The 27,038-nt window shown below is 41.2% G+C and overlaps 2 pseudogenes; both read left to right on the top strand.

Moving 5' to 3' along the window:
• LOC143389692 (KAT8 regulatory NSL complex subunit 3-like) overlaps window positions 1–5,494 on the top strand; it is a 45,305-nt pseudogene extending 39,811 nt beyond the window's left edge.
• Window positions 5,495–9,110: 3,616 nt separating this feature from the next.
• The window catches only part of LOC143389693 (kelch-like protein 3), a 66,614-nt pseudogene continuing 48,686 nt past the window's right edge, over window positions 9,111–27,038 (top strand).

Raw genomic sequence — 27,038 nt, 5'->3', positions numbered from 1 at the left:
GAAGCTGTGGCAAATGATGTGATACAACCCTAACCTGTGTTTCCTGAAACAATATCAGAATGTATACCTGATTTAAGAGTGACCATGAACAGGAGGCTGTTATTTTATCTAGTATTGTATATCTGCAGCTTAAGAAAGCTGCTTTAATTATTTTGTGGAATTCCCCCCAAAAGAATCTCACATGAGCTCTGGGTTCTCTGGAGTCCAAAGTACCAACACCTTTCTCAATTTTACATATATGTGTAGAATATCACTCTCTATAATTCACATTCAGAGTATTATTTAATGAAAAAGTTGTCCAACAGAGTTCCCCCACTATCCTCTGCCATTTCTTGTAGTTTTTACCATTAGACTATTCTGCATCCCAATATTTTAGACACAAATCAATGGGGTCTGGGGTAGAATTACATATGGTTTTGTCTTGCACTTTCTAGCATGCAGCTTATTTTACCCGAAAATATTATTCTCACTTCAAAGTCAAATATTAATAATTGTTTATTAAACAAAGTTTCCTTACTTGAGGACAAATAAGATTCAGTTCATGTGCTTTCCAAGATCCTACAAGCAAAAAAGAGTCACGAAAACAATATAACAACTATATAATATATGGCCTAGTGTAAAAGTCATTATGAAACAATGTACATTGGGGAGGTATATTTCCATCTAGCAATATTAGAAAAGCTTCCTGAGTTGTTGATAAATGTATTCATTCATTCCATTATTCAACAAATACATATTGATTACATGTGGAATGCTAGACATCATTCTACACATGGAGTAGTTTAAAAAAAAGACAAACTTTCTACCCTTATATTCTGTACATTTTAATGATAAAACTTAGAAATTAGTAAGAAGGGGATAAGGATAATAATGGGTGAGTTATAAAAACTAAAACAGTACAATGTTTTAAAGAAGATATCAAGGCAAGCATTATATAGGATGGTCAGAGAATTCCAAAATGAGAAAAGCAAGATAACACACACACACACACACACACACACACACACAAACACACACACAAACACACACACACACACAAACACACACTTCATTTTGAGTCAGAATACTCTGAAGGTAAATAAATGATCATAGCAAGACATAAAGCTATAAATACAAGAAAAGGATTAAAAAGAACCTTGTAGGCCTCAGCAAGTTGGAATTTGGGTTGTAGGCAATTGATATACATTGCTTTAAGAAGGAGAGAGAGGAAATATATTTGAAGGACAATTCTTTTTTAAAATATTTTTTAGTTGTAGGTGAACACAATACCTTTATTTTTATTTATTCATATGTGGTGTTGAAGATCAAACACACTAGGCAGTACTGCTGAGCCACAACCTCAGCCCCTGAATGATAATTCTTTAGAAGGCTTAAAAGAAGGGTTAAATTGCAAAGATTATTAGAAGAAAGACTGATTAGAAATTTATTGCAATTTTCCAGATAAGAGATGGATAGGGTATGACTGGATCACCCAACTCACAAGTGATAGGGTCTGATTTTAATGTAGAATAACTCTAGCGTCCATGCTCTCCAGCACCTATCAACTCTCTTAGAAGTGAGTCCTCTACTATTCAGAAACTATATCATTTGCATATGTAAATATTTTCTTAGTTTCCATGAGAATATTTTCCCCCACAATCTAATTCCAAGTTGCTTAGATCAAGAACTCTCTTCTATAACTTTGTGCTTTCTACAACTCCAAGAAATATAGTAACCAAAGTAATAATGATGTTATACAAACATGAATCCCTTCTTTGTAGTTGTAGTTAAAATACTACAAAAAATATTAAAAGAAAATCTCTTAAATCTGCCCCTCTGTATTGATACAGTTTCCTCTTTGTTCTCCTTTAATGTTGTCTATGTTTATTTTACATCTACATTTGTTATATATAATTTTAATTTATATGTAAATATCTTTGATGTTCATAGTTTATGTAACTATTTTTGGATGCTTAACTTTTTGCAATCTTCAAGAAAATTAATATATTTTTTGTGACACTTACTCAGATAATTTATTCTTATCTTATGGAACATAAATGGTAGGTATATGACTTATTTCCAAACTGAATAGTTCATATGATATTGGACAAATGTCTGGAAAAAAAATCCTCTTTAAATCTTAATGTATGCCATGAAGCCATTTTTTATACCAGGGTCATGGATGTGTTCCAGCACACAGCATACAGTCTGGTGGTCACAGCCATACAGAATATGCAAGTGTTGGTGTCCAACATCAAAGAGTAGGAAAAGATCATCTGCTGACTGAGGAAAGATGGAAATCATGGTTAGGGTGTGGTTCCAGTGAAGGCAAGATAGATGTAAAGACAAAGACAACTGACGAGGTGGAGAGATATACCCCTGGCTCAATGAAGCATGAAAGAGAGCATTACAGAAAGCATGTGATAAATGGAACTAAAACCAGAGGAATGCAGAAAAAAACACCAAGGGAAAAATTTTTAACCAAGGGAAATTTTATTTCATTCAATGGGTCTTTGAACCGATATAGTCAAGCAATAAAAAAGGAAAACCAAACCAGTGTCTTGAATTTCTCCTCCTAGGCTTCATGCGTTCTCCAGAGAAGCATGCACTCCTCTTTGCTCTTTTTCCTGTGTCTCTATTTAACAGGGCTGTTTGGAAATATATTCATCCTACTGGTCATTGCCTCAAACTGTCACCTCCATACACCCATGTATTTCTTCCTTGTCAAATTGTTCTTGGTAGACCTTTGCCTTCCTTAAACTACACATCCCAAGATACTATTAAACACCCGAACTCAATATGTCTCCTATCCTGGATGCCTAGCTCAGATGTATTCCTATATGATGTTTTCCAACATGAATAGTTTTGTTCTCACAGTGATGGCATATGACCATTATATGGCCATCTGTCATCCTTTGTGTTATAAGCATTATGACTTGGTTCTTCTGTGCCTCTTTGTTGGCTGTACATTGGGTCATTGCCACTTTGAACCCTCTCTTACATACTCTTTTTATAGCACCCCTGCACTTTGGTGCTGACAATATCATAAGTCATTTCATCTGTGATATCAACTCTCTCTTTCCTCTGTCTTGTTATGACACCACTCTTAATCAGTTGGCAGTTCTGGCTGTGGTGGGGCTGCTCTTTGTGGTACCTTCGGTGTATCTGCCATCCTACAGCTGTATTACCTCCACTGTGATGAACATTACTTCACTCTCAGAAGAAAAGGTTTTCTCCACCTGTGGATCTCACCTTGTTTTGGTTATGATTTTCTATGGATCAATCACCAAGATATATATGAGTCGTTCATCCAACCATTCAACTGATAAAGACTCAGCAGCATCAGTAATTCTCATGGTTGTAGCCTTGTAATGAATCCCTTCAATAACATGAAGGGAATTTTGAAAAAGACCCTAGAGCACAGAATAACATATAGTTTCTATAATCCTATAATTTATATTCTACTCTTAATTTTGTGAAGACTTCTACATGGGAAAGTTTGGAAAGTTTTTTGTATGTAAAAACATCTCATTATCAATTTTTCTTTCCTTTCTTTTTCCCTACTTCCTTCCTTCTATGGGAAAGTCTGCAAAAACCTCTCATTCAATCTTTTTCTTTTCTTTTTCTTTTCTTCCTCCCTCTCTTTCTTCCCCACTTACTTCCTTCATTTCTTTGGTACAAGGGATTTAACCAATACTAGGAAAGTGCCCAACTACTGAACTACACCCTCAACACATTTTATTTTGTCTGGTACAGGGTATCACTTAATTTTCCAGACTTGCTTCAAACTTGCAATCCTCCTGTTGGGAGTCACTCAGTCTCCAAAGACTAAACTTCCCCATCCCCCAAGAAGAGCCGTCCAATGGTGAGCCCTGCTGGATCACATGATCCTTATCCAGTAATCAGACTAGCCCTGCTGGGCTCACCTGATGCTTACCCACCAATCAAAAAGCACCCCATACCAACTGTCAAACCACCCCTGGCTCTATAAATATGCAGAGCTGTTTCTCAATAAATGGGCATTTTTCTCCAATGGCAAGCCTTGATCATTCTTTCATTGGTGCTGAAACCCGGGATGGGGAATGCCTCACTGCTTGAGGGCCCCCTCTCTCAAGGGTTGCCATCCGCATCCACTCTTTTGAGCACTGCTGCTACTCACACAACACTGGCTCTTTAGTAGGTGAGTTCCCCTGACGGGTATCCAACTTCAAATGGGCTATGCAGGCGCTTTGACTGTGATTGTCTGGCAAACTTCTGATGCCCAATGTGGAGGAGAGAAAACACACCACCACAACCTTCATGGTCACGGTGGACTCTCTGTAACCCAGTTCATGAGCAGGAGGTACTGAGGGGTGGAAGAAGAACAGGAACTCTCTCTCTCTCTCTCTCTACCACTCTTGGCTCTCTCCTGACTTATGGGGGCCTCTTCTTACCTCCCTGCAGACTCCCCTTTATTAAATTTTGCACACAAGATTGGCCTTACTATTAATTAGATAATCAAAGTCAATGGCCCCCAGGAGAATCCCTAGATCCCGCAATTCTCAGATATCTATTTAACTTCTGCAAGTGCTCGAAAAAGTGGAAGGAGTTCCCCTATGTTGAGGCTTTTTCTCTTCTTTGTTCTCACCCCGACCTATCTGGGAGATAATCCCCCTCCCTACTGACCTCCCCTGTCAGCTCCATCCAGCCCCTCAGGTGCTCCCCCAACTCAGCCAACACCTTTAGTTCCCCCCAAACTAGGTCCTGGCCCTAGTCCCACAAACCATGGCCCCTTTAAGAGAGGTTGCTGGACCTGAGGGCATTATCCGGGTACATGTCCCATTCTCTATGAATGACCTTACACAACTCAAGTTAAGGTTGGGCTCATTCACCACAGAAGAGTGCTTCAGTGGGTCCTCCAGGCTTATAGCCTCACTTATATGTTATTTGCTAATACTCTTCTTCTTGAGGAACCTACCAGAGTCTGGGAACTTGCCAGAACCCATGTGGATGAAACTTATGGAGTTAATCCCAATCACCCCCTGGGGCCACTTGCTGCCCCAGATCAAACTCCTGACTGGGATTATACACAAGCTAGCATGCAGAATAGGGACCAATTCTCCACATGTATAATTGCTGGGCTCAAAAAAGTGGCATGTAAGGCCATCAATTTCCAAAAATTACAAGAGACCCCATCAGAATTTCTGGATCGGCTTACGAAAGCCCTTCAGCAGTGTCCTAGATCCCGAAACCCCAGATGGCCATGATGTCCTTATGACATATTACTTCTCACAGAGCTACCCTGACTATCTGGTCCAAACTAGAAAAGCTCGAAAAAGGCCCTGCCACCCCCAAGACTGAGCTCTTGGAGGTAGCTTTTAAGGTTTTTATGCTCACCCAGGCCCTGCAGGGTGCTACCTTGGGTCGCCGTCCATTACTGAAACGCCCCCTGGGTAACCTGCTTCAAGTGTGGCAAGGAGGGACATTGGGCCAGGACATACCTCGGACCATGCACTCCGTGTACCCCATGCCCTAAATGACAACGACAAGGTCATTGGGGCTCTGACTGTCCAAGATCCCGTAGGAGACCTATTGCCAGGGAATCCTCTGATCTTCTGGGCATTTCAAATGAAGATTGATGGTGCCTTGGGTCCTTGTCCTCAGCTGTAATGATCAATAGACAGGAACCCAGGGTGCAGATTCAGGTGGATAGGTGTAAGGTTGACTTTCTCCTTGACACCGGGGCTACCTTCTCAGTCCTGACAGAATTCTGGGGGCAAACAGTGCCGTCCACCTCTCGTATAAAACCCCAGTATCAGATAGATGACTTGTAAAAAGTTGTTCTCATTTTGTTAATTGGCTTCTTGTATTCCTAATGGTGTCCTTTGAAAAGTACAAATGTTTTAAATTTAGATGTCTGTCATTTTTTTTCTTTTGTTGTTTGTTTTTGGTGTCATTTAAGAAAACATTGCCTTACCTGAAATCATGGGCTTTACTCCTGTATATTTTTCCTAAGAGCTTTATAGTTGTAGCTCTTGCACTTAGATCGTTGATCATTGTAAATTAAATCTTACATATGGTAGGCAGTAGGGATACAACTTAATACTTTTGCCTAATGATAACCAGTTATCTCAGCCCATTTCCCAGTTAAAGTTCTTGGTGCCCTTGTAAAAGAATCACAATCAATTTCTGGACTCTCAATTCTGTTCTTTTGATATGTATAGTTATCTTTATGCTCATTCTACATTGTCTTTTTTGTTGGCTGTCCTCCCATTCTCTCTCTCTCTCTCTCTCTCTCTCTCTCTCTCTCTCTCTCTTTCTCTCTCTCTCTAACACACACACACACACACACACACACACACACACACACACACACACATACTTTTTCAAAAATAGAATCACAGGCTTAATCTATTGCCCAGGCTGTCCTCATACTTGTGATCCTCATGTCTCAGATTCCTTTGTAGCTTGAAATGTAGGCATGCATCACATCACTGTGCTTGGCCTTCATCCTTTACGCATCTCCTGTCTCTGGACTCCAGACCTGCTTACTTGATAACCCTACTTAGATGCCCAATAGACAACTCACATTTATCATGTCCAAAACTTCTACTTTTAAAGAAAATACCTTGTGGGAATAAGGAAGAAAAAGAATAAACTAATATTTGCCAAGTATTTACTATTAGCTCTGTTCATTATCTCTTTTATGATATATCTCAATTCTGTGATACTCTGGAGATAGTGTAACTCTCTTATGCTAGAGAGCAGTGAGACAGAGGCTTGAATTTCAGTTAGTCGATTCTAATACCCAAGCACCTTCCTAACAGCTACACTATACTTTCCTACAAGTGGTAAAGCATATAGTCCACTTTTCTCTCCTTAAGATTATTCTTTGGAGTAGTATCAGAAAAAAATGAAAGGAATCCATAGGATTTTTGGTAAGTGAAACAGAAGTGCTCATGAGCTTTGTAGTGCTTTGGTACTGCCTTTTCCCTACCTTCAGGGAAAGCTTACCTTGACTTTTTGGCAAATTTCTCTTGACCATTTACCCAGGTAGATTTATTTGGCCTTGAGTTTTGTTTTCCACCTGTTGGATCTGCTCTCTTTCATTTATTTAAGGATCATCTCTATTCCCCATCCTTCTTATCTCTTTCTCATTTGTTCACAAATTATCAGCCTTTTTGGATATATACAATGACTTTCACTCTGACATTTGCTTGTTTGCTCCTAGCACTGAACATTTGACTCTTTTTTGTCAGCAATTTTCTCTTTAAAATATTAGTATCTAAAAAATATATTATTCATAAATAGCAGTAACTATAGCAACTATAAATAGCAGTAACTAAAGTCTCCTAAAATCCTTAATAGAACTGAAAGTATCCAAGGTTTGTCTATTCATGTTGGGAATATAGTTTTTACAATAGTTTTGACCAGACTTAAAAAACAGCCTGTTCTTAGGTGACTTTCTGCCACTCCAATTTATTTCTGTGTTATCTGTCCTAAGGGCTACTAAGACAGGTGCATATGCTGTGGCAAGCTTATTTGTTCATGTTCTCATAGGGGCAGCATCAGTTGTGCTCCTGTTTGTGCTGGTGTATTCTGATAAGGTTGGTGTGTGAGGTCTGCTGCCCACTGTGGGGTGAGGTCCCAACTCCTAGGTTTTACCTTTTGGTTCCTGCAGGTATTACCTTCTCAGAAGCCCACCACTGGTACTTTACGCCATGTGGTGGACATTTCCTGATCACCTGTTGTGTTGAAAGCCCATTGTCTTCTGTCTTTTCCCATTTTGAGCCACTTGTGAGGCATCATGGTGGAGTAGGAAAAGCACTGTTACTGGAGTGGATAATCGGCCTTATCAGGTATCTCTTCACTTCTCTGGGCTTCATAGACCACACGACCCTCTCAGAGCATTGCAGCTCTAGCTGTCTCAGGCTTTATGATCACATTTCTCTAAGTGAATCTGAACTAATGTCTTAATAGTTGACAGTGGCTTAATGTACTAGACCTGAGATGGCAAATATGTAGTTTCTCTTCCATTTGCCAAGCATGGCAGACTCATTAACTGGTTTCAACATCCTCACATAAAACCCAGACATGACTTCAGATTTTTTGTACCAGTATATGTGTGCTAAACAACCACAACCAATGAATCATGGTTGAGATGTGTTTGTTGTCCTGGTCTTCTCTCCTATCTGTAGTGCTTTCATCTAAAGAAGGCACTAGTTGGATTAGGTACCATAGAATGAGTTCTAGGGCCAAGATATGTGCATGAAAATGCTGTCTCCACTTTCTATACTCCCTTTCTGTGGGAACTTGGGAAAGTTACTTAACTTCTCTGGGCCTCAGTGTCCTCATTTTTTATGTGGAAAATAATAATTAGCCCCATGTTATCATGTTGTCAAGAGGAATAAATGAACTAATATGTGTTAAAAATGCTTAGAAGAGTTCCTGTCACATACAACTCAATAAATGTTATCCATTATATTAATGATAGACATGATAACAACTTTGAAGGCTAATAAAGGAAAAATTCTTGGTTTGACAGGGTCTTATGGCTCCCTGTCAATCTTTAAATATTCATCTGTCTATGAATGTGTGTTGATTCCTATTTATTCATTCATTTATCCAGAAAAATGCAGGGTAAAGCGGTCTTAACAGTTGTAGTGACTGGAGCTTGGAAAGGGTCTTCAGTTATGTGTGTGCAGGTAGAGGGCTCTTTGTCATAGTGTTAAATCTGGATGTGAAGAGACATGCTGGAATCTGGCTTGCCTCTTACAGTTTTGCATGTGGGTGAACCCTCAGAGAGTTGTTAGCACTCAGTCTTGCTGGTGGCACACCTTGGTGGCGTGCTCGTGTACCTCAGCATTCAGTAATTCACTAGCAGCCTGAGGTGTTGCCACTGCTTTCTGAGCCTTTGTCCTCCTAATTCTCCATCAGAGCTGATGGTATTGGGAACAGAGAGTGAAGGTTAGTGAAGCAGCCTGACTTACAGCCACAGAGTAGTTGGATATCTCTTTGTGGAAGATTTATCAAGTACTTGAATAAGTTGAAGAGCCCATCCCTCTGCTTAACTCAAGATAGAGCAAATTTCTATGACTACTTCATGTGGAAAACCAGTGTGAAATCTGGGTGGGAGAAAACAATATCCTGGTATGACGTGGGTAGGTGTTTGTGCTATGACCCATCCTGTGCCTTCACTGGTGTCTTGCAGTAAGCAGCTGTTGTGTGACGTAATGATTGTGGCAGAAGATGTGGAAATAGAAGCCCACTGTGTGGTCCTGGCAGCCTGCAGTTCCTACTTCTGTGTGATGTTCACAGGTATGGTGAAGGGCACACAATAACCTATGGTGTGGAGCTGCTGCCCCCCTGGGAGGACATTGATGGTGGTGGTATGAGGGGAGGGAGGAATGAGAAGGCTGTGAAGCTTACTATGAGGAGTTTCCCTTTCTCAGCTTTGTACCATAGAGAACTTCTGGAATCAAAGTCTCAACCAGGCCAGCTGGACATGTAGCCCCTTTTCCACTATGAGGAAGAGAGGTGGAATCATGTAGTCCATTAGTCCTCAAGCTTTAGCATGAACCAAAATTAGGGAGCTTGTTAACAGTGCAGAGTCCTAGGTACATTGCCAGACCTTTTGGTCTCCCATTTTGCAGATGAGGGACACTGAGGCTGAGTGAGGCGAAGAGACTTGCCCAAGGTCATACAGTGAATGAATGGGACTTGGATTCTTGACACCTGGCCTAGTGTTCTATCATTGGACCCACATCTTGTCCTTCCCTAGCCTTTCCTTCCAGGCAAGCACCTAGGGTCTCCTTTAGCCTTTATAGAGGTGTGGAAGAGATTTGAAGAAATGATGGTGGGGATTGGTATTGAGACATAAGAATGATCAAAATCTAGCATAGTTTCAGCATATTTGCCAACTCCCCAGGGATCCCTGTTTCCTGGGTACATGTAGGAAAGTATCACATTTTACATTTAATATTCTGGGCTGAATTTCTTCAAATCCAAAGGCTTCCCTCTGTAGTTCCTCATAGCACCTCCCCTGAATCAGATACATGCAGTGCTGTATAAATCACTGCTGATAGAAAGAGGCCATCAGAACTCAAAGAACCCTCTGACTTGGTCAGGTGTGCCTATCTCATGTTTTCCAAGAACCATTTTCCTGCTCTGTATGTAGTGACCATCACTCTGCATTCAATTTCTCTGGTCTGTTTCCTGGTGTCACACTCTCTTTGGAATGATCACAAACTCAGTTTCAAGGTTTTATTTCCTTTTTACCCCTTTCCTTCATCCATCTCTTTCTAAAATAATTTATCTTGTTGCCAACAGTTATTTAGATGAAACATTAATGAATAGCTATGCCAATATAGCTCTTTGTGTGTGTGTGTGTGTGTGTGTGTGTGTGTGTGTGGTTTGAAAGTCCAGTATTGAGAGAAACCTGTTTGGAATTGCAGTGAATTGTAATGTCAGCTTTGCTTTTGACTGATGAACTTGTTTCTAGGATAGATGAAATGCCTTAGAAAAGACAAAGTGATTTTAGATATTGGGAGAACACATGCTTCTGGAGCAGGTCGTAGATTCTAGTAATTGAAAGGAGATTGCAAGAGAAGAAGGCCAGTGTCATGTAATGCCCAGTTCAGTCCTTCCTTTGGGTCTGGTTACCACCCATTGTTTCATCCACTCATTCATCCTTCCACCCATCCATCCATTTGCCCATCCTTGAAAACACTAGTCACATATGTAGATTACAGGAAAAGATCACAAAATGTTAGCAAGCAAAAGTAAAAATAAATAAATAAAAAATTGCATGTATTACATCTCCTAGGTAAGATTATGGTTTATATCCTTTTTTATTTTATATTTATAAAATGGCCATATACAAAATACATTTTTCAACATAAGTAAGTTCATTTTACATGTAAAGTTGAAATGTCTTTTTTGATAGGTATAATTTTTAAAATTGATATCCATTTTCTGAGGTGTTTTTCTTGCCTCTTTGCCCATGTGATTCCTATTTGTCTTTCATTACCCCACAAGCATCCCTTCCTCAGAAGGGCCTTCCATGACCCCTCAGACTAGGTTACATCCCTTTGTTACTTACTTCCAATGTACCTTATATTACAACTCTCTAGTATTATTACTAATCTCAATATCTGATTTCCCTGATCAATTATAAGCTCTATGAAGCTAAGAATTGTACTTTCTTTACTGATGCAACTTTATTGCCTACTATAGTCTTCCATGCAATATGTGCTTAATAAAAATATTTAATTGAAGTTGGCATTATATTATGAATATCTTCCCATGTTGATGAAATCATACCTACATTCCTAATTTCAATGACTGTAAGATTCCATCATGTGTATCCTAGTAGAAAATCCATCTCTTCATTTGTTGGAAACTATAGTTTTAATATTTTCCTATTATAAATAATGCTCTAATGGGCATACTTGCATCTTAATCTTCATTTTGATTATTTCCTTATAATAGATCCCAAGAACAGGAAAAACTTGGTTAAAGGCCATACATATTTGAAGAGCTGTAAGATGTGTCACCTGCCCTTCAGCTGTTCCAGCCTGTACTCCCATCAGCACTAAATGAGATTTGTATATTCTTGAGGCCCCTTGGCTTTGCTTAAAATTAATTAAATAGATATGAATAGATATAAATATATAAATATAAATAGATATAAATAGATATGAAAAACATTGCAAAATTATGTTCTAATTATCAGATTTGGCTTCAGAATACATAAAGTTCATTGTGAAAAGGCCCAGCTGACTCTTGTTAAATCTTTTTCCATCAGCATGTTTAGGGCCCAAAGAAAATATACATGGTTTTATTCCAACTGAGTTGTATGATTTTGATCTTTTAGTCAGGCTTAGGTGATTTTATGTGTATATTTTTTTGTCCTTTGAGTTCATGTTGTCCAAATTTCCTGTGGTGGTTCCAAATACCAGCTTCACACTCCTTGACCATGTCCTGTCCACATGGAATACAAATGGTGAAACTGAGTGGCTCTCCTGAGAGTGTTCAAATCCAGTCAGGGTGTAAGAAGATCTGAGATGGGCAGTCACTTACCTGCCCTCCATTTCTTTCAGGATATCATGGGTAGTCTGTATGCTGCCTACCTTTGTCCTGTAAGTATGGAATACTTACAGCTTTTCCACTCTCCCCATCTATTATCTCCATTCCAGGGGATGCAATTTTCCTATAGAATGGGCTAGTCAATATATATATATATTTTTTTTTACCAGAGATTGAACCTAGGAGTACTTAATCACTGAGTCGTATCTTCAGTCTCCCTCACCCCCCCTTTTTTTGGATTATGGACCTTTATTTAGTTTATTTATTTATATGTAGTGTTGAGAATCAAACTCAGTGCCTCAAACATGCTAGGCAAGTGCTCTACCACTGGGCTGCAATCCCAGCCCTCTTCAGCCCATTTTTACATTCTATTTAGAGACAGGGTTTTGCTGAGTTGCTTAGGGCCTTGTTAAGTTGTTGAGGCTGGCCTTGAATTCACAATCCTCCTGCCTCAGCCTCCTGAGCTGCTGGGATGCAGGCATGTACCACTGCACCTGGCTACTGGACTAGTCAATTTTATCATGCCATTTACTCTGGGATCTCTATGCACTATAGTATTTGCACTCCATATAAGTCTCTGACATGTCATCCCCATTTTTTGGTGTTAAAGGAACTGAGGTCTAAAGAATATCGGGTTTCAGGGTCTTACATCCATTATTAAGGTTCAAAGAAGTTTGGGGTTAATCCCACATGAAGATCTGGGAATGTTATGTCCCACACTCTTCTAATATTTTTGTACCATATGCAGTATTTAATTCAATGAATCATGATCCAGTTTATATTATATTTAGCCTGATGTTCAACTCATTCCTTTGAACATGTGAATAGAAACAGAGAGAAGAGGTCAGGAGTGTGCTGAGGTTTTAGAGGCAAGGGGGTTAGAATTTTAGTGGACACCAGTAATTCACAAAGTAGAACAACAAGGCCCTGGCTTTGTTACCCCTAGGCATGCACTTATTCCACAGAACATTTGTTTTACCCTTTCTGCCTGCCAGACCCTCCCAGGTCCTAGATAATGGCCTATGCCTGTGTCCTGGGTGATTGTGTGGTGTGTCAGTGCCTTTAAAGAACCTCATATCATAGGGAATTCAGCAAAATCTAACATAGACAACAGGGCATAGAGGGAAGGAGAACTAGGGAGCCGAGTCCTTTCTTAGGGCCTGGAGGAAGTAGAAGTAGAAAATAGGCTCTGGTTTCTGAGAGCTTTGCCCCTAATGAGTCAGAGATTGGATAGAATATTTCATAAAATGCTGGAGGTACCAGAGTAATGTGGTACTCCAATAATGACTAATGGCCTCATGTTCCATGTGACTATCTTCTTGAGTGGGTCACCGATGGACAAATGACAATGATGTAGGGTTTCTTCTTCCTATCCTTGAAATATCACATCAAAGTCAGACATCCTTTTCCTGCTTAGAAGTCTCAGAATGGGGACTGAGAAATACAATACAATAGTTAAGTCTAATAATGTAACTTATTATTAGATAATAATAAGGTATCTACCATATCATTGTCTTGATGTAGAAATGGCTTTTTAAGCAGTGATTTGGATTGTGGTTGCACAGAGCCTTTTTATTGCCTAGGAATGGAGACTGCCATTTATCCTCAGCATTCCCCCATTAAGTTGCACCTCATTTGACTGAGATGGTTTAGGGTAGACTTGTGTGAGCTTAGAACTCAGCCTTAAAATACACATCATCATGGGAGGTCACTATTGCTAAGGAATGTTTTATGAATGTAAACAGGAAGTGATATAGAAGACTTTTGCTAAGGATTTTACACTAAAGTGCTGATGCCACCTTGCTTTGGGAGATAGCATGGTATCTTGGAGAGGGCTTTGGAGACACAATGACCTGGCTTCCAATTCTATCCTCAGCACTAAACTGAAGAACTCACTCACCCTCTTTGGTCCTCAGTTTTCTTATCTTTGAGACTGGAGTAATAATAGCAAGAGAGCAAATATAGGTAATGGGCTTAAGGAACCCAGCAAAAAAAGGTACTTAATGCAGTTTGCTCTTATTTGTAGAGCAATTCATCATTTCCAAAGCACTTATGCATTTAAGGGGTAGCTATGAAACTCACCATCCTGATGGTGTTTAGGATTGATATGAAATGTTTATATGGCTACATAGGTGTTTCCTTCTGCCACTAGCTGGGCAGAGAGACCTGTGCCAGTGGAGGAGGTCTGAGATTCCAAGGAAGGTGGGTGATCTCATTTAGCCCAGAAAATAAGGCAGGGCAAGGAATGTACTTATTTCACAGGAAACAGAAGTCAGACTTGTGCAATCAAATGGTTCAGACCTCTGATTTGCAGGAGGATTGGCTTGGATGCAAGGAGGGGGCAGAGCATTTCTTTCTCATATGTGAGGTTAACACTTGACATAGGCCTTAATGCTCAGCTCTATCCAAACAAGTTGGCAAATCAGATATTAAGACATAGATGGATGAGGGTTAGGGAGAAGACAGTTCAATATCATTTTAACATCCATGAAGGATCATTGTGCAAGAGATAAGGTTCTCCTGTTTTCTTTCTACCTACCATACAAGATTATAAATTGCAGCACAGAGGAGCCAAATTGGGAATGAGGAAGAATTCCATAATGTAAGAACTCTTAAGTGCGCCTTTTTCTTCTCTTTGAGGACATCCAGTTTTGTAGGGGGGCTGGTGGCTTAGCTTTAGTTCTTCAGAGAGATCTGCCAGCCAATCTACCATTGCTTTCTCATTCTCAGTGTTCCATTTATTTAATAATAGCATTGAGTTTATACCAGTGACCTAGATGATGAGTCAATGATTTATTTTTTTCCTCTGGATTTCTTGAATTTTCTGTGATGGTAAAATATTTTTTTCCTTTTACTCCTCAAGTTAAACCTCCTCTTTCTTGCTCCTCTTTGACAATTTTTTTTTATCTATAAAGATCTCAGTTGTACACATGGTATGCTTGCTAGGATCTAGGACTAAGACTTGAACACTTGTACCTGATAGAGGTGTGGAATTTTTTTAATTGGTTCTTTTTAGTTATACATGACTGTAGCATTCATCTTGATAGGTGTGGAATTATTTGCTCTCCTGGGATCTCTTTGGTTCTTGGAGGACCCTAAGGTAGGGTCCAAGAATTTAAAAAAGTCTAAGACATTGTCACTTAGACCAGGCCATAGCACTTTCTACTTGATATTCTGCTGCAGTCTTCCAATTGTTTAACCTGCTTCCACTTCTGTTTGTCCATCTCAACTCATTTTCCACAAATATTTTTCCCTCAAATAGCAATCTGATGTATCCCTCACCTCGTAAAACATGGCAGGGGCTTCCAGTTACCTTTGAGATGAAGTCTGAACTCCTTAGCATGGGCTGCAAGACCCTCAATTGGTCCAGACCCTGCTTCGGTCTCCAACTTTGTTTCACTCTCCCTCCTTTTGCAAGCTGTCCTTCAGCTAGACTGAACTTATGGCTCCCAGCAGGCCTTGTTGTTTCTTACTTCCAGACCTTTCTATATACTATTCTCTTAGGAGTGCTTTTCCCTAATTCTCACTTCTCTCCTGAATAATTGTCACTCCTCCAGATCAGTTGTTCTTAACCACTGTGAATCAATCCAGTGAGAACACTTTGCACACAGCTTTAGGATGCAGGAATCTCTGACTGAAGAACTTTTCAAGCAGAGTCTCCTATTCTTGCATTTGACACTCTTGGTAGTTGTTGAGTACTTGTCTCTTCTCTGCTAGACAGGTTCATGAGGGCAGGGTGAGGACTTGGTCATCTTTATGTCCTCTGGGCCTAGCATAGTGCTTAGCTCATGGAGGCACATTTGATATATGCTTGCTGAATGAATGAATCAGTCTTATCCTGAGTGGATCTTGTTCTGTTTGGAGAAAATTATTTAGAGAACATATACATTTACACATGTATACAACAAGTGGAAGATGGCAAGTGCTAAAATGATATGCAGCTGATGTTCATCTTTGAAAGTTCAGATCCTGAGATGGCTGCTAGGGCCCCTTGTGAAGAGCTAGCAGAGCAGGGCTGTTGTACTAACCTTAGAGATGGAACAAACTTATGGAATGCATGTTTTCTTCTCTAGAAATATTTTGTCAAATTGTTAGATGTGAGTGAAGAAGCAAAAATGATCAAGCCCTTGATGGTTTCTACCCCTCAGGAGGATTGGAGCCCATGGACTTGAGATGTCAAGAGAAAACCTCCCTTATTTTTTTTCCCTCTAACTCCAACAAGTATTTTCTAAGTGCTTATTTTATGCCAAGCATCTTATTACATGTTGAAGATATCTTTACTAATAAGCCTGGCAAGGTCCTGGCCCTTTAGGTTCTTGCTTGAAATATATTAAGTTCCACCGTGTCTCCTAAATTTGGAACGATGCTTTGAATTTAGGAATATTTTTATTAAGGTCATGGTTAGGGTCATATTTAAATTATACAGGGGTTTATTATAAATGACTCAGGATGTAAAGTTAGGTCCAGCATCTAATCCCAGCCCTGCTCCCTATTACCTACGTGTAAATACATCTTAAAGTGCCAGTTCTATAATTTGTAAAGTGGCAGCAATTATCATCCACTTCAGGGTTTGTTAGGTGAATTCAATGAAATAATGTGCATGAACCCTTAATAGAGGGGATGGTACACAGTAGTGATTATAACTATTCCCATTTTTAGGGCCTGTTTAAACTGAAGTCTTAATTTGGTGAAATTGTTTTTGTTGATTCACAAGAAACAATAAGATTGGATTCTACAAATCTGTGTGACCTATACCAGTCTCTACTCTAAGAGAACTTTCTTAGAAGATAACTGTCATTCAAACACCTAGTTTTTCTCTTATGGTGTCATTTCTTTGGGCAGCTTGATAAAGTTTTAGGTACTTAATATAGAAAATGAAAAATTTCAGAGTTATGCAAAGAAGCAAGAAAAAGTCCATGTAAGTCTCACTGTTCAGAAAACAGTGTACTAATCTTTTGTGGAGTATGGAAACCTGTAAGAGTCTGGTAAATATGATCTTTCTTGGGCTGGAGTTGTAACTCAGTGGTAGAGTACTTGCCTCACAAGTGTGAGGCACTGAGTTTGATCCTAGCATCACATAAAAACAAATAAATACCCTGAGTCCATGTACAACTAATTTTTTTTAAAATGATCCATCTTCCTTTCAGAAAAAAACAAAATACTTTTGTATATGTATACAAATATTTTATACAATTTCAGGAGTTTCCCTTTGTTTACCTCAAAGTAATAAACCCCTAACCTGACCTCCAAGCACAAACTCTACCCCAGAAAACAATCAGCCCAGGGTCCAGTTGCACTCTTACAAGGGGCTTCCCAGCCTTTAGTTTCTTATAGTCAGCCTGCAGAATTTTTCAGTATTTTTTTTTAAGTCTAAGATCTTAAACCAAGAATTAGCTCTATCTGATTATCTTTTGCAGTATATTTACCAATTGGACCCTCTTTAATGAACTTCTTTTTTTTAAGGTGTAGATGGACAATACCTTTATTTATCTATTTTTCTGTGGTGCTGAGGATTAAACCCAGGGCCTCCCACATGCTGGGTGCTCTACCACTGAGCCACAACCCAAGCCCTTTAATGAACTTCTTAATAGCTGTTGAGAGGAAGAGAGAGTGAGAATTTAACCACTGATTTCTTTGTCTATGGTTGTTTTTATTTGTGTGTCAGCATAAATTCGAGAGAATCCGAACCTAGCTTGTGGATGTAGGAGGAATCTACCATCTTTTCCTGTTTCCTCTTCCTCTTGCACCAGGGCTCATTGTGCTGGGACCTTTTTCACTGTTCTCCATAGCAGTTAGAGAAGATAGAACAAAGTAGAGAGAGGGTCTCTGGTCCACGTGGTCTGGCAGTGAAGCCAGTGGGCAGGATTTGGAAATCACTCCTGCTGTCCACTTGCCTCCCTGTTCCAGAGTCACTCAGATCTAGAACTGTGTCAGAGGAATCGTGTGCAGTCCGAGCAGCTTGGAGGTAGATGTCTGCAACCCACATGCTGTACTATACTTTATTTTCTTGGCTTTAGTTCCTTGAATTCCACAGTAAACATTGGTTGAAAACAACTGCCTAGGCTGTTTTACCACTCACATTAGGGATTCTGAATGACTTGTTTTTTTTTTTTTTGCAGTCAGGATGCCCTTTATTTTATGTGCTGTCTGTTTCCTTCTGAAATCAGCAGCACTTGCTGGAGGAAACTGGCACTAGTGAAACCTATGTGCTGTCTTTATAGTGCAGGCAGGAATGTGCTGCTGCTGCTACAACCCTCGTTCATAGCCCTGTATCCTTTATTTCTTGTTTTATTATCAGGGCCTCCCAACTGTTCTCCCTGAGTCGATCCAGCTTCCTCCCTGCTTCCAAAATTTCATTCATAAATAGCCATCTGTTGATGTCATTCCCTGTTTAAAACCTCTCAGTGGTGATGGCCTCTGGATGAAGTCCAAGTTCATTTGCACAACTTGTAGGGCTCTGCAAGTCCTGCCCTCAACCACCTCTTGAGCTTCCTTCTTTGCACCATGACCGGTGTGCAGCCACAGCAGCTTCTCACCATTCCCCAGATGTATCCTTCTGGTACTTTCTTCCCTGTACACATATGGGGCCCATATCCTGCTCATTCTTCCTCACCATGGCTGCCTGTGGAACTCCTCCTCATCCTCTAATGCCCAGCTCAATTGTGATCCCCTACTGCTTCTCTTGAATTCCCAGGTGGGATTTATTGCACTTTCTCTATATTCCTGGGATTTAGCATAGTGGTTTGCCGCAGTCCGGCTGCAGCAAAATAACCGGGGGGTGACGAGCAATTTGTGTAGATTGATACAGCAGGAGTGGGAGCCATTTATTGTAGGACAGGAGGGGTATTGATATATTCCACACAGCTTATCTTAATTAACATAAACTAGATACAGCAGTCAACCAATAAGGAATCTCCATACTTAATGGCTCGATGGCTCCACCTCACAAACCACTCCCCCTGGCAAAATGCCAGGTGCCATCCTGATTTGTTTACAGACTCTAACAGTGGTTATAAATGTGGGCTCTTAAATCAGACTCCCTGGCATTCACCCCATCCTGGTCCCTTCCTACATGTGTGAACAAGGGCAAGATGAACTACCTTTCCTCCTGTGTCTCATTTTCTTTTTGTGTAAAATGGGGATAATATTAATAAGCCCAATAGATGGTTCTGCGGATTAAAGGAGGCAAAAATTTAAAGTGGGGTTTCATTAGCACTCAACAAGTGTTATTTTTTCTTGTCATTTGGTACTTTATACATACCTTTGTGAGTTCTTATTCTTTTTTTTAAATTTTAGTTGTAGGACACAATATCTTTATTTATTTATTTATTTTCATGTGGTGCTGAGGATTGAACCCAGGGCCTCGCATATGCTAAGCAAGCACTCTACCATTGAGCCACCACCTCAGCCCCAAGTTCTTATTCTTTTATAAATCTTTTTATGTATCTCTTACTAGAACCTGTGCTCTGGAGCACAGGTGCAGGTTTTGTTCATGACCCTGTGTGCACAAGTTTATAGTAAACATTGGTTGAATGAGCTACTGCACATTGATTTGCCTTCACACTGAAAGTAGGGTATGCTTAAGATCAGGTTTGTGGGTGGTCAGAAACTCAAGGCTATGTGACCTTCTCATCAGTGGCTTACACTCTCAACCTCAGTTCCTTCTGCTTCGCAGAGCTCAGGCTCTGTTTTCCTATTTCCATGACAAGGCCACATAGAAGTTAAGTATACCATAGGTGCCAGATTTGTGTCCTTTTTGTTCTTGTTGTGAACTTCAGGTGACATGTCTGAGAGTAAAGCCAAGAAGATTGAAATCAAAGATGTGGATGGGCATACGCTTAGGAAGCTGATTGATTACATCTATACTGCAGAAATTGAGGTGACCGAAGAGAATGTGCAGGTGAGCCTATCAGTGAACTGCATGCTTGGGACCTGCCTTTTCCAGCATTGTTTCACTTAACCCTCACAACTCAGGGGCCACTGAAGAAGAAACCAACACCTCATAGAAACTGGGTGCCTTCCTGGGTCATAAGGCCAGTAGGTGGGCCAGCTGGCCCTTAAACTCCTGCCTGGCTAGCATGGACAGCCATGCTCTTAACCATTAAGCCAGGATAACTCTGGTATCTGGGAGTGAAGAATTTTTAAAGTTTTTTTTTTTTGTAGTTGGACAGTACTTTTGTTTATTTATTTATATGTAGTGCTGAGGATGGAACCCAGTGCCTCATATGTGCTAGCCAAGTGCTTCACAAGCCACACTGAGCCACAACCCCAGGCTCTGGGGGTGAAGAAGTTTTAATTCATGTAGATTCAGTATCTCATGAAGGAAGAATCAGAAGCTTGGGTCACCCTCTTATCTCCAGGTCACCTTCCATCTCAGATGTTTGAGTGTTGGACTATAGGCTATTAAAATTTTTTCTGTATCCATTGGTCATCCTGCTGGGTCCAATGGCATGAGTAATTCCAGTTACTTGGGAGGCTGAGACAGGAGTGTTGCGAGTTCTGGGCCAGCCTGGGCAGGTTAGGAGAACCCTATGGCAAAACAAAACAAAACAAAACAAAACAAAAAGGCTGGCAATGTAGTTCAGTGGTCAAGTGCCCTTGAGTTTCTTTGCCAGTAACACAAACAATCAAACAAGCAAACAAACATAAGTCACCTTAATGCCTCTGAACACAAGTAGGTGCCAGCACCAGGACTGAATCTCAATAGGGGTGAACAGGTATGAAATATCCTCATCTATGCTTTTCCCCTTTTAATGGCCTGGCCTCATCCTTAGCCATCTGGACCCTTGAAAAGTGGAGCCACAGAAGACAGTACTCTCTAAAAAGGAGTGCATGGGCATCATGCCCCCCATTAGGGAGATGATTGAGAGGGTAACCCACTCTTGAACTCTCCAGATGATGGGCTGAACACAGACCTAGGGCACACTGTTTCCTGTCCTCAAAGATCTCCCTATTTATTAAGAGGGATAGAAATTACATGTGATAGGAAAGGTTTTTCTGTTTTTTTTTTTTTTAGCATAAAACTTCATATTTACTTGAAGCTGAAACCTCTATAGTGGAAAAAATAATCATTTCCCTTTTCCAGAATATCACCCCATTTCCCAAGATCTATGTATTTGAGAGGCTGAATTGAAAATTGTGTATTCTCTCAGTTCAATCTAAATATTTGAGTTCCCATTATCTGCCATGCATTTTGTTTAGTGCTTGTGGTAGCAGCAGTGAACAGGGCTGATCCTATTGCCTATCCTTAGGGAGTTTGCAGTCCAAGGGTGAAGAAGGCATTCATCAACTAAGCACACCAATAATGTCTGTGCACAAATTGTTATAAGTCCTTTGAATGATAAGAACATGTCCCAGTGAGAGAGAATCTGGGAGCTGCATTTGGATGGAGGAGGGGATCTTGGAAAGTTGGTTTCAGGACATAAGCTTTAAGCTGGGGCTATAGCATGAGTTGCGTGTTAGGTTCATATGGTGAAGCATGCTCACCGGGGTCACGGTGCAGGTCAGCAGAGCATCTGAGGTGCAATTCATTGAGTCTTGCAGAGCCTGCCTTGTATCTGGCCCTTGAGATCATCTCCTGGGTGATAACAATTTCTACATCCATTTGGCTTAATCCTCCCCCTCCTTTTTTAGTGGGAGTGTATTTTGTGCATGCTGGAATGCACAGCCACTCTGTTTTGTTACTGGTTTTTCCAGTCCAGAGTAGAGTGGGCAGTGCAGTTATTATATGCTGGGTCCAGTGAGAGTACAGATAACTGAATGAGTTTTGGTCAGTAACAGTAAGTGCAAAATAATTTTAGTATCAGATGACTAGAGTGTAGGTCATAGAACTGTATGATTAGAACCTGTTTTCTTCTCTCTTTTTGTCATTATTTAATAACTTTTTCCCTATAGAGTATAAAGTATTTACAAATTTCAATAATTAGAATATGTTTTGCTCTAGATTGTTATTGCCTGCCTAGGTAATAAGGCGATAACAGCAATAAGGCAATAATAGTAGTAAGGTAATAAGTAATAATAACTAAAATATAAATAAGTAAAAAGTAATAATTGGTAATAAAGTAATAAGGTGATGTTTTTTGGTCTAACCCGGTGTCTGTCTCTCTCTCAATTAGCTTATAAAATGAGTATTTTAAGATAGAGCACCAGCCAGCCCAGCCAGAGGACTTGGGAGAAAATGGCTTTATTGCTGCTCTCTAAAGTACTTTGTGGGGAGAGAAAGTGAAGATATGAGCTCAGATGATTGGGGAAACCAGGGCGAGGTGGCACTGGAGTAGCAAGGATGAGCTGGATCCCAGCTCAGCCTGGACACTGGTTCAAAGAGGGTTCTTGCCCTGGTGCTTTCCCCCTGCAGGATGTCTGTTTCCTCATCTATAAAGTGAGGGCCTGGCTCTGTGATCTCTGGCCAGGAAAGGCATTCGTGCTGCCTATCTCCTACCAGAGCTTTTCCAGTACCCCCACTGACATTGTCTCGTGGATCCAGTTTTCTCATTTGCAGAGCAGGAATTACAACAGTCAGTGAGTTATAGACTGCCTGTGTTCAAATCCTAGCGTTGCCATTTTCTAGCTATGTAGCCCTAGCAAGTTGCTTAACCTCTCTGTGCCTCAGTGTTTTTATCTCTAATATGGGCATAATTACAGTATAAGGATTAAATGTATTGATATAGGTAAAGCACTTAGTACAGTGCCTGACACATGGTAAACAGTAAATGTTGGCTATTGTTATCTAAAATGTGGAGGTGCTCATGGAGTCACATAAGTGTAGAAGGATTTGCCTGATTTATCCTCTGCCTAAGAGCTGGTGAAGACTGGAAGGGAAGAGCCAGAGAAGGTGTAGGCACCATGATAAGGCATGGGAGGTACGGATTAACCTGATCTGGCTGGGAAGTGGCTGGGAATTGTCCCAAGCAGAGGATAGTTTGGGATACTTCCTGCTCTGGGTGTGCCTGGAATGCTTGGCAAGGACAGAGGCCAAGGCCAGCTGCCAGCTGCTGCTCTGAGGCAAAGACCCTTTAAAGGAGCTGCTAAATAATTAGGTGGAGGGGAAACATGCTCTAGAAGGCATTGGCTGTGTCAGTCCCTCTCCTTCCTCGTGGCTGGTGTAGAGTCTCATCTTACTCCTTTATTTGGTCAGTCATTCAAAACATGTCTTCTGAGCTCCTGCCCTGTGCTAGCAGACAGGGTGGGCAAAGAGGGTGTCATGACAGGCTGCTTCCCAAGGAGCAGCTGGGCTGCAGGTGGAAACAGATGGCTCAACAAGTGGGTGTCCTCCAGCATGGTGGGGTGGGGCTCAGGGTGGGCTGCCCAGGATGCAGGAGACAGTCCTTGCTGCCCTGGTGAGGATCATTAGGTCACACCTAACTGAGGAAATACCAAATATTTGGGCCGAATCTTGAAGGAAGCCTGAGTGGCCAGACCTACCTGTGACCCACTGGCCTGTGACCCTCAGGGCCTGCTGTCTTCATCTGTAAGTTGTGGAGTGGAGCGGAGAGCAGCATGTGCAGTGCTTCATAGAGAGGCACCACATGGGACTATAGGGGAACTGTCATTTGGAATCAGTGTAATATATAGTAAAACTATTCCTTTTTCTTTTCTTCCTCACTCTAAACTGTGGTAATGTCAGGGATGACCTTGAGGAAAAACTGAACAAAAAAGGTTGAGGAGAGAGTATGGATCAAAATGTAGATTCCTCATAATGCTCTTACATTTCTGCTGAGGCAGCTGCTTACCCATTGTCTACAAAACATAATTTGTTGAGTATTTGTGAACTGAGGAGATGAGCATGGAGTCCCAGGGGCTCTTGCTGTGTTAGAGATTTGGGTCTTGGTTTAATGATCATGGGAGTCACACTTTGTCTCTTCCAAGCTACAAATTTCTTGGAGAGACCTTGAGTTGTCTTTCTGGGGCAGAGGTCACAACAATCCTAACTGATGCTTATTAATATTCATTATAAGCCAGGTAGATGAAAATCACAACTAATATGACCCATCTTATACAGTTGAAGAAGCTGATGCAGAGAGAGGGAAGTGACCTGCTACAGTCAGAGAAGGAATAAGTGGTGCAATGGGGAGCTGAACCTGGCTCTGTCCTACTATGTTCTGCAGCTGTGGTGAACTCACATCTTTGCTAAATGAATGAACCTTGGCTTCTGCTCATAATGATTAATCATAATAAATGCTGATAACTGAGCACTGTCTTTGTACCAAGCACTATGTTCACTGTTTAAATGAATTACCTCATTTGCTCCTCAGAAGCATTTAAAGCAGCACCGTTATTATCTTTACTCTCCTGTTGAGGAGACAGAGAGGTTAAGTGATTTGTCCTTAGTTACATGGTTGGTAAGTGGAGAAGGCAATATTCCAAGTAACCCTTGTAATGTCAGTGATGTTCTGTCCACTGTCCTGTTCATCTGTGCACCCCTCCTCTCTTCCATTCTCTCTTCTTTGTCTCAACAGGTTTCAATTTAGCCCACTCCATGGTCAGCCTAGAGACCCTGGTGGCCCTGTCACCTGGTGCTCTGGCTGGTGCCTCCCCCTGCCTCCCTGTAGTTACAGCAGTAGGTGCTTTCTGAGGCAGGGCATTTCCTTTTTTTTTTTTTTTGCTAAATGAAACAAACTCTGTGGTGGGTTATCCTCTGCTGTGTTTTCAAGTTATCCAAGGGAGAGAAAAAAACAAAACTGGGCCTGCAAATGAAAAATGGAGGGTTGACCATTTGCAGGCTGAAGGGGAAACCCAAAGGCTCTTTGCTGAGTGCCACTAGAGTGCCTGTCCTCCCAGACAAAATGCAGAGGCAGCAATAGGTGAGGAAGGAGCATTTTGACTTGGGGTACAACTCCATCTTTATGGGTGGTTCCAGCTTCCTCTCCCTAGGAGGGGGAAGTACTGACTAGTGATGCCACCAGGGCATTCTCACTCCAGGCTGAGTGCCTGAGCTGGTCTCATGTTCATGAACTTGTTCCTGCTGTCACTCGAGGAAGAAGTGTTTGACAAGAGAAGAGGAAATCCTCTGGAAGCCTCCTAATGTCAGAGCAGGGAACTCGAGAGTCACCTCATGGATATTTTGCTAGGTGGCGATTTGCCTTGTATTCGTGCCCAGACCCCAGAGCTCTGTCTAATTGAGCCCCACTGTATCCTTGAGATCCAGTGGTGTACCTCCTGGCCTCTGAATCATCCCCCTCAGCATTCTGACTTTCTTGACTTTTCTTCATGCCCTCTTGTATGAAGTGAAGAAAGAAAAGGGCCTTTGACTCACTGCTGATCACAGTGAAAGATCAAAAAGAGGGAATTGAGCAATCAGAGAAGCCACAAGCCCTGTTCATTTTAGGAAGCCTGTTCAGGAATGCTTTTGGAAGGAGTGGACCCAACATGATGGGTATTGTGGAGAGGTGAGAAGCCTCATAATTTTTGCCCAGTAAGTGGGTTTTGTGACCAGAAAGGAAGATAAAAGCTATGTGAGTAGCTGTATCCAGGGATTTTTTAAAAACTGAAAGTGTAGGGGCTGGGTATATGGCTTAAGCGATAGCGTGCTCGCCTGGCATGTGTGGGGCACTAGGTTCAATTCTCAGCACCACATAAAAATAAAGTAAAGATATTGTGTCCACTGAAAACTAAAAGAAAAGAAAAAAAATATTTAAAAATTCTCTTCTCTCTCTCTCTTAAAAAAAACCTGAAAGTAGTTCTTTGGTAACTACACAAGTATTTCATTAAATTCTTGTTCAAACTAAAAAAAAAAACCTGAAAGTGTAACCTAAGAGTGTGTTCAGGAAATATTTATTATTATATTTCTCAGTCTGGTTGTCTCATGACAACCTGAGAGTTTGAGCACCTCAAGCTACTGTCTTCCTGGTGAAGAAGAGGAGAACGGGGAGGGAGTGTGTTGCTGGCATGATCTTGATGGGACTTGGCAGGGAGTGCATGACTCTGGGGGTAGACTGGACTCTCGGGTATCCTGGGACTTCCTGGTTACCCCAGCCTAGGACAGGCAAGTGTTGCAGTTTGAGTACAACTGAGCCATCTTCTGAGACATGTGACTTGTGTTAAAACTGGCAAGGCCCCAGGAAAGTCAGGATGATGACTTGTTGACCTACAGTCTGAACTGCTGGTTTTGTCACTGGTTCTTGGTCAGGGTGTGCCATGGAGGTCATTTGGGAACGTGGGACAGGGCTTTCCATTCCTGGTGTGTACTTGGCAAAAATGGTTAATGGATTTCCATTTAACCAGCAGGCAGAGACTAATCTGGTCTTGGGATCAAGCTCAACCCAGGCTGAGCAAGCTCACAGGTTAATTGAGTTTCCTAGTTTATGGCTGCTTGGGGGGCTGGTGACTGCCTACTGGGGATAGAGGTGGGGGAAGTGGTTAGATTTGGATCCCGGCTGTGTTCACTTATGTCTGAAACTCTCCGACTAGGGTGATTTTTATCTTTTTTTCTTCCCCAGGAATTAATCAGTGGGCCACAAAATACCAAGGACATGGAGCTAATTTATTGCTTTCCACTGGGGACACAGGCAAGTGGAGGCTGGGAGAAGGAGTGAGTTTTCTCAAACTCAGCTGTGGTGAGGGGACTTTTAGCTGTTTGGAGGCAGATCAATCCTTGTTGACAGAAGACACTGGTAGTGGGGGCCTTGGTGATTACTCACATGGGCAGAGATGATAAAGGGGGACTGATTCTCCCAGTTTTAGCACTGAGAGTCTTGGGAAGCCCTGCAGTCCTAGGAAAACCAGGACAGTTGATTACCTCATGAAGGGACAAGTCCTAAGAGTGGGGGCATTACATGTGCACTCATAGGTGATGAGAGTCAGAGCTGAGGGCCCAGAGCTGTTTTGGGAGAAAGTCAGGGTCCAGAATCTAAATCACTTAAAGACTTTCATGGTTCCCAGAATAAAGAGCAAATGATCTGCAGACTGTATTTTTCTGGTCAAACCTTGTGGATGGGAACAGTTGGAGTCTGGCTGCTCAGTCACTCTGAGAGCAAGGGCCTGGGACAAGGGAATTG

Source organism: Callospermophilus lateralis, unplaced genomic scaffold (assembly GCF_048772815.1).
Source record: "Callospermophilus lateralis isolate mCalLat2 unplaced genomic scaffold, mCalLat2.hap1 Scaffold_63, whole genome shotgun sequence".
Taxonomy (NCBI): Eukaryota; Metazoa; Chordata; class Mammalia; order Rodentia; family Sciuridae; genus Callospermophilus; species Callospermophilus lateralis.
The sequence above is the reverse complement of the archived record's forward strand: the minus strand, read 5'-3'. Positions and strand labels throughout refer to the sequence as shown.